Source organism: Vulpes vulpes, chromosome 1 (genome assembly GCF_048418805.1).
Source record: "Vulpes vulpes isolate BD-2025 chromosome 1, VulVul3, whole genome shotgun sequence".
Classification (NCBI taxonomy): Eukaryota; Metazoa; Chordata; class Mammalia; order Carnivora; family Canidae; genus Vulpes; species Vulpes vulpes.
The window spans coordinates 73,233,491-73,241,499 of NC_132780.1; the positions used below are offsets into that span (position 1 = coordinate 73,233,491).

General features: G+C 47.4%; 1 pseudogene; it reads right to left on the reverse strand.

Annotated features, from left to right (window-relative positions):
* Positions 1 to 3,078: 3,078 nt before the first annotated feature.
* LOC112935128 (actin, cytoplasmic 2-like) lies at positions 3,079 to 4,607 on the reverse strand (annotated as a pseudogene).
* Positions 4,608 to 8,009: the final 3,402 nt, after the last annotated feature.

An 8,009-nucleotide genomic window follows, 5' to 3' on the forward strand; every position in this document is an offset into this window, starting at 1 on the left:
CCAGTCACCCCAACCCCCCGCCCACCTCCCCTTCCACTACCCCTTGTTCATTGCCCAGAGTTAGGTGTCTCTCATGTTTTGTCACCCTCACTGATATTTTCACTCCTTTCCCTTTTTCCCTTTCACTAATTTTTATATTCCCCAAATTAATGAGACCATATAATGTTTGTCCTTTTCCGATGGAACAGAATGGAGAATCCAGAAGTGGACCCTTAACTTTATGATCAACTAATATTCGACAAAGCAGGAAAGACTATCCACTAGAAAAAAGACAGTCAATAAATGGTGCTGGGAAAATTGGACATCCACATGCAGAAGAATGAAACTAGACCCTTCTCTTATACCATACACAAAGATAAACTCAAAATGGATGAAAGATCTAAATGTGAGACAAGATTCCATCAAAATCCTAGAGGAGAACACAGGCAACACCCTTTTTGAACTTGGCCACAGCAACTTCTTGCAAGATACATCCATGAAGGCAAGAGAAACAAAAGCAAACATGAATTATTGGGACTTCGTCAAAATAAGAAGCTTCTGCACAGCAAAAGAAACAGTCAACAAAACTAAAAGGCAACCTACAGAATGGGAGAAGATATTTGCAAATGACGTATCAGATAAAGGGCTAGTTTCCAAGATCTATAAAGAACTTATTAAACTCAACACCAAAGAAACAAACAATCCAATCATGAAATGGGCAAAAGACATGAAGAGAAATCTCACAGAGGAAGACACAGACATGGCCAACAAGCACATGAGAAAATGCTCCGCATCACTGGCCATCAGGGAAATACAAATCAAAACCACAATGAGATACCACCTCACACCAGTGAGAATGGGGAAATTAACAAGGCAGGAAACAACAGATGTTGGAGAGGATGCGGAGAAAAGGGAACCCTCTTGCACTGTTGGTGGGAATGTGAACTGGTGCAGCCACTCTGGAAAACTGTGTGGAGGTTCCTCAAAGAGTTAAAAATAGATCTGCCCTGCGACCCAGCAATTGCACTGTTGGGGATTTACCCCAAAGATACTGATGCAGTGAAACGCCGGGACACCTGCACCCCGATGTTTCTAGCAGCAATGGCCACAATAGCCAAACTGTGGAAGGAGCCTCGGTGTCCATCGAAAGATGAATGGATAAAGAAGATGTGGTCTATGTATACAATGGAATATTAGCCATTTGCATCAGCTTTATCACCAACTCTTTCAGGCCACATTTGAGAAGCAAAGGAAGCCCATTTCTTCCTACATCCTTGAGGATCTGCACAGAAGTGGCACCCAAAAAGAAACTTTCCATGATTTTGTACCATTCAAATCAGCAGGCTTCTCTAATATAATTCATGAGCTATACTCAGTAATTATGTATACAATGTTCTTGAAAAGAAAAGGTGCAGTTGAGCTATTTCATGGGTTATATCCATCCCAGGAAGGAACCTCCATCCTCTGCTCTGGCTTCAAGCAGCAGCATCTCCACAACCTCTTCCTCCTTCTAGAAGCATCCTTTCCTTGGCCCCCGACACTCAGGATTGTCCTGGCTTCTCTGCTTCTCCTATACAAAGTCTCCATCTTCTTTGCTTTCAGAGCCTTTCTGGCTCTCCATCTCTTCTCTCAGTGGAAGAACCCACCCACCCCCCGTCCCCGGGGGCTCTGCTGCAATAACCATGCCCCCAGGCCACCAACCCTCCTTGGTCCCCTAGTTACCGAGTCCCTGTGCTGCTGCCCGCCACAAGGCTTTTGCACCAGCTGATCCTTTTCCCCCACTCCTTTCTGCCTTCCTTCTTATCCTTCAGCTCCTATCAAGGTCCCCCCTGCAGGCTGGCAAAGTGCCTCCTGCCTACCCACTCGAAGCACTATATGACTTTCCTTTATGAGCCCTTCTCACAGCTGCATGTTTGCGCTTCTCTGGGTGTTTATCCATAGTGCTTGACTGGAAGCCCCAGTAGGCCACAGACCATGCCTGGTTTCGCTCCCCTGTAGCCCAGCACTGGCATGTGACCTGACTCACACAGGGCACAGTAAACACCAGTTGAGTGCACATTAGCTGGGGGACGTTCTGAATTCAGTAGCACCAGCTTGGTAGAATGGGCATCTGCAGGAAGGAAGTGGAAGCTTGGACCTCTGTCCCTGCCACTCCACTCCTGCTCAAATCCTGACTGTACTGGACACCTTCCATGCCTAACTAGAGAGTCATTGTATCAGCAGACAGATGTCCTCACTGTCTGAGAGACACTCCTGCAAGCACAACTTAGAAAAACTAGGTTTCCTGGGGTGCCTGGGTGGCTCAGTCAGTTAAGCATCGACTCTTTTTTTTTTTTCCTGCAGCACTTTATTTTCCTCACACAATGACGCGTTGCTGGAGCCTAATGTTCTCACATGACAGTAGAAAACCAAAATTTGTTGTCATCTCTTAAAGAATTGAGAATTGTATACAAAAACCTTACATAAATTAAAAGGATGGATAAATTTACAGTTGTAAATGCAAACCGTTTTCCAACTCAAGGCAATTAACCACCCACGGTGTTCTGGCAGGAAAACATCAGATAAGACAGGAAAGTGGGTCCTAAAGCTCGGACCTTCCCAGCCCTGTTAGACCGGCAAGACAGAAATGACAACTGGCTCAGACTCTTGCCAGCCTCTAGAGAAATCCTGGAATAGGGGGCTCTTACACGTGAATACCCTGCACAGATCAAGAACCCGATGGTCTTGCACATTCTCCAAATCAGTGGATTTCTCTCCCATAAACATGTTCTCAACCTCAGCCATGAAGTGACCGAGCCGCATGTGCTAAGGGGCTAAAGGGTTTAAATCAAAGATATGTACAGGATATTAAACATATACCAAGGGAACAGTTAAGTTGGATACAAGGTCAGGATCAGCAACAAGTTCTACAATCCAGTGCTGATATCAGATACAAGCTTCAAGGACAAATTTCTTTTCAAAGGCTTCTTCCAGTTTCACGAGGCTAGCATGAGGAGTATACACTTGCCAGGGCAAACTTATACGTTGGAATTGCTGATCCAGGCACAACACAGCAGCAAATGCTACGCAGCAAATGCTACGCATCTGTGCCCAGTCCATTTAGAAGCACTTGCAGTGGACGATGGAGGGGCCCGACTCATCATACTCCTGCTTCTGAGCCACACCTGCTGAAAGGTGGACAGCGAGGCCAGCCTGGAGCCTCCGATCCACGTGGAGTACTTGCGTTCAGGAGGAGCAATAATCTTGATCTTCATAGTGCTGGGGGCCAGGGCTGTGATCCCCTTCTGCATCCCGTCGGTGATACCGGGGTACATCGTGGTTCCGCCAGACAGCACCGTGTTGGCGTAAAGGTCCTCCCGGATGGCCACGTCACACTTCACGATGGAGTTGAAGGTGGTCTCGTGGATGCCGCAGGACTCCACACCCGGGAAGGAAGCTGGAAGATCACCTCTGGGCAGCGGAACCACTGGACAGTGATCACCTGCCCCTCGGGCAGCTCCTAGCTCTTCTCCAGGGAGGACGAGGATGCAGCCGTGGCCACCTCCTGCTCGAAGTCCAGGGCGATGTAGCAGAGCTTCTCCTTGATGTCACGCATGATCTCCTGCTCGGCAGCAGTGGTGAAGCTGTAGCCACGCTCGGTGAGGATCGTCGGGAGGTGGTGGGCCAGGCTGCGGCCAGCCAGGTCCAGACGCAGGACAGCGTGGGGTGAGGTGTACCCCTCATCGATGGGCAGTGTGGGTGATGCCATCCCCAGAGTCAATGATGATACCAGTGGTGTGGCCAGAGGCGTACAGGGAGAGCACAGCCTAGATGGCCATGTACCTGGCTGGGGTGTTGAACGTCTCGAACATGATCTGAGTCATCTTCTCATGGTTGGCCTTGGGGTTCAGGGGGGGTTCGGTCAGCAGCACGGGGTGCTCCTCGGGGGCCACATGCAGCTCATTGTAGAAGGTGTGGTGCCAGGTCTTTTCCATGTCGTCCCAGTTGGTGACGATGGTGCTTGATGGGGTACTTGAGGGTCAGGATGCCCCGCTTGGTCAGGGCCTCATCACCCATGTAAGAGTCCTTCTGGCCCATGCCCACCATCATGCCCTAGGGCTGGGGTTGCCCGATGATGGATGGGAACACAGCTCGGGGGCGCCATCCCCAGAGAAGCCTGCCCTGCACATGCGGAGCCACTGTCAAGAGCGGCGATCTCCTCTTCCATGGCGATGGGCAGAGGTGGGGTTGTGGCCGCAGAGAGCGAGCGGTGAGTGAGAAGCATCTGACTCGATCTCAGCTCATGTCATGATCTCAGGGTTGTGGTCATGAGACCCAGCCCTGCATCCGGCTCTGCACTGCGTGTAGAACCTGCTCAAGATTTTCTGTCTCCTGGGATGCCTGGATGGCTCAGCGGGTTGAGCGTCTGCCTTGGGCTCAGGTCCTGATCCCGGGATGGGGATCGAGTCTCACATCAGGCTCCTTGGAGGGAGCCTGCTTCTGTCTCTGCCTCTGTGTGTGTGTGTCTCATGAATAAATAAAATCTTTTAGAAAAAAAAAAAGATTTTTCTCTCTCCTCTCTCTCTGCCCTTCTCTACCTTATCTCTCTCTCTCTCTCAAAAAAAAAAAAAAGTCTAGATTTCCCATTGGACAATCAGTGCCATGAGTTTTTTTTTTTTAATTTTTTTATTTTATTTATTTATGATAGGCACACAGTGAGAGAGAGAGAGAGAGAGAGGCAGAGACAGGCAGAGGGAGAAGCAGGCTCCATGCACCAGGAGCCCGACGTGGGATTCGATCCCGGGTCTCCAGGATCGCGCCCTGGGCCAAAGGCAGGCGCCAAACCGCTGCGCCACCCAGGGATCCCTGTGCCATGAGTTTAGTAATTGCAAGAGGATACTCATTTATTATTTCCAAGGTGATGAAGGAATGGGTAACAATTAATTGTGTGACCAATTCAGTTTTCTTCATTGATGACACACATCCTGTTCATTGTTTCTTTAATTCATTCAGCGGGTGGGTGTTGAGGGCTTTGGGGTTTGCATACACCATAATTTCTCCAATCAGATCATGTAGCTGATTTGGTATAAACAATATTAGCCACTGCTACCAGAGAGGAGTCCATGCGCCCACATAATTTAATCATCATCTTGACCAACCTGTCCTGTCAGAAAGGCAGATTTAGGGACACTCCCCACATGATCTCCTTCTCTTCTAGTCCATGACTCAACAATTAACCAAGTATATGTCAGGTGTGGGGTTTTTCATTTGTTTGTTCTTTTTCCAGAAGGTTTGTATTCCAGTTATTCCAAATACTGGCGACTCAAAGCAGCGCTCATGTGTTGTCCCTCACAGCTCCTGTGGGTCAGGAATTCACAAGCAGTTAGGTTAGGCACTTCTAGTTGGAGATCTCTCCTGAGATGCAGTCAGAAGGTCAGCTCGGGGGCGCTGTCATCTGATGGTTGGCTGGGGCGGGAGCACCCACTTTCAAGAGGATTCACTTGCAAGGCTGGAAGTTGGTGTTGCCTGTTGGCTGATGGCCTCGGTTCCTCTCCAGCTGGGCTGAGTGTCCTCAGAGCATGGCGGTTGGCATTCCCTGCACAAAACAGAGAAGAAGCAGCACAGCCTTTTATGACAAGCCCTGGAAGTCACCTACCTCCTCTTACATTACATGTTATGGGTAACCCAGACCAACCGTGATTCTGCACAGGAGGTGACTACATAAGGTGTGAAAACCAGGAGGCACAGACCATAGAGGGCTGACCTGGGGGCCAGCCACCACAGGTTGATATGGTTGCCATGTCCCCATTTTCCTGCCAAATCCCAGGTTCACTGACCAATGGTTTATTTCTCTTTGAATCTTAACTCTAAGCTCACTGCCCTTTCTTCCAGCTGAGGCCATGCTGCTGGAAAAGGCACACCACCTGCCCAGGCCCCAGAATGCCTCCTTCACAGGGTCACAGAACATGACGGCCTACCCTCCATTGCCTTCTCTTATTTATACCGTTGTCTCTGCTGTCTGCTGTCTGTGTGTCCCACTAACCTGTGTGCTGTTTTTTTGCTAGGTTATGACTTTCTCGTTTGCTTTTCTGGCAAGGATCCTTCTTGTATGCTCATAAAATATGACATATATTGTAGCTCATAAATGCTGTGCAGAGGCCCATCAAGGACAGATTCCACTTGCAGCCTCATTGCATTTAGCAGGGCTCCCCTGACAGCACCCTGTGAATGGAAATGATGCAATTTCCCTCCTCACTGCTCCTGTTGGCTACTCCTCCTCTGTATACCTCCCTTAACCTAGAAGGCTCCCACTTGTTTTTGTTTTATTTTTCACCTAATTAGTTTGCTTCAACAAATGTTTTCTTGCAGCGTGTATTCCAATCTTATGCCACCTCCTCCTGGAAGTCTTCTCTGACTAGATCCTCAAAGAATTTTTTCCTGAAAATTCCTTTAACATCCATACCTGCATCACATCATTCATAATCATGTGTTATTGCTCCTGGCTTGATGGCAAACTCCTATTCCTCTTTGGTATCCCATGGAACCATGAAGGATGTAGAGAACACACCGGGCCTCAGAAATCATTTTTAAATATCTTAATTGACCTTCAACAAACAAATATAGGAGGCACAAGTGTGAGTAAGACTCAGTGTCTGGAATGATCTTTCAGAAGAATGATATTTTGGTGGCAAATTGCACAAGGCTTAATCATGTATCATCCACTGTAACATGTGACTCATCTGCATGCTTTAGTAAACTTTATATCAAATAGAAGTTCAAATGTAGCAGTTCAAATGTGGTCACTTTGCATATTGCAATAGTTAGTAAACTCCTAAATAAGGCTAATTAATCAAGCTGGATAGTCTCTTCAGGCACTTGTTTGCTTGGTTTGCAGAGCCTAACATGAAAATGTCACTGGAATGTATTTTTTAAAAGCAAGATGTCTTATTATAACTGTCGGCAAGAAAGAAAATATGTAAAGTTTCAAATATCACAAGGAAAACTTGAAACTGCTGAGCCACCAAATTAGAGCTTCTTTGAGAAGAGAGACTGCCAGAGTTCCTCAAGGGAGGATGGAGAATCTCTCTGGCAAGCATGATCCTCTGCCCACTGCCCTCACTCTCCTGCTTTGCTCTGATGTCCTTCTGCTACCAGCCCTGAGTTCCACTCACTTATTCAAGATTGAATCATTCATTCAAGATTGTATCTCTGAGGTCCCCCCTCCCCATTTTCCATATAAAATACACATCAGCAGAGAGTCCTTAGCCTTTTAGCTCTTCAGAATTAAGTTCCCTGAAAGCATCCACTGAATACACCCCACTTCCAGTCCAACCCTCCACCTAGAGAGCCTTCAGGGAGCCATTGGGCATGATTATACAGTTACAGCCACCACTGTCTTCTCAGGGATGTTTCCACCATGCTCCCTTTAAAACACATGGGAGCCTATAAACACATTTCACCTTTATGTGGAAGAATTATTACAGATGGGATTGGAGTGGAAAAGACAGCAGATTGGATACAAATGAAATATAGGGGCGCCTAGGTTGCTCAGTGGTTGAGTGTCTGCCTTCAGCTCTAGGCGTGATCCCGAGGTCTTGGGATTGAGTTCCGCATCAGGCTCCCCACAGGGAGCCTGCTTCTCCCTCTGCCTATGTCTCTGCCTCTCTCTGTGTGTCTCTTATGAATAAATAAATAAAATCTTTACAAAAATGATAAGAAAGAAATATTACCTGACCTAAAAAAGCCAGCTTCAGAGTAGTACGAAAGAGAAGGAAAGAAACTCTGAGACACAGCTCCAAAGCAATTAGTTCCAGAGGAAAGGATATGACGTGTGTGTGCCTGCCTGTGTGTGTGTGCATCTGTATGTGCGCATCTCTGTGTGTTTGTATGTGTGCATCTGTGTGTTTGTATGTATACATCTCTGTGTGTGCATCTATGCATGTGTGCATGTGTGTGTGTGTGTGATGCTTAATGCACAGGAGACACAAGCTTGCTAAGCTGAAGAGATAATAAAAGGTGTCTTAAAAGAGTGAGCATTTGAGCCAGACCTT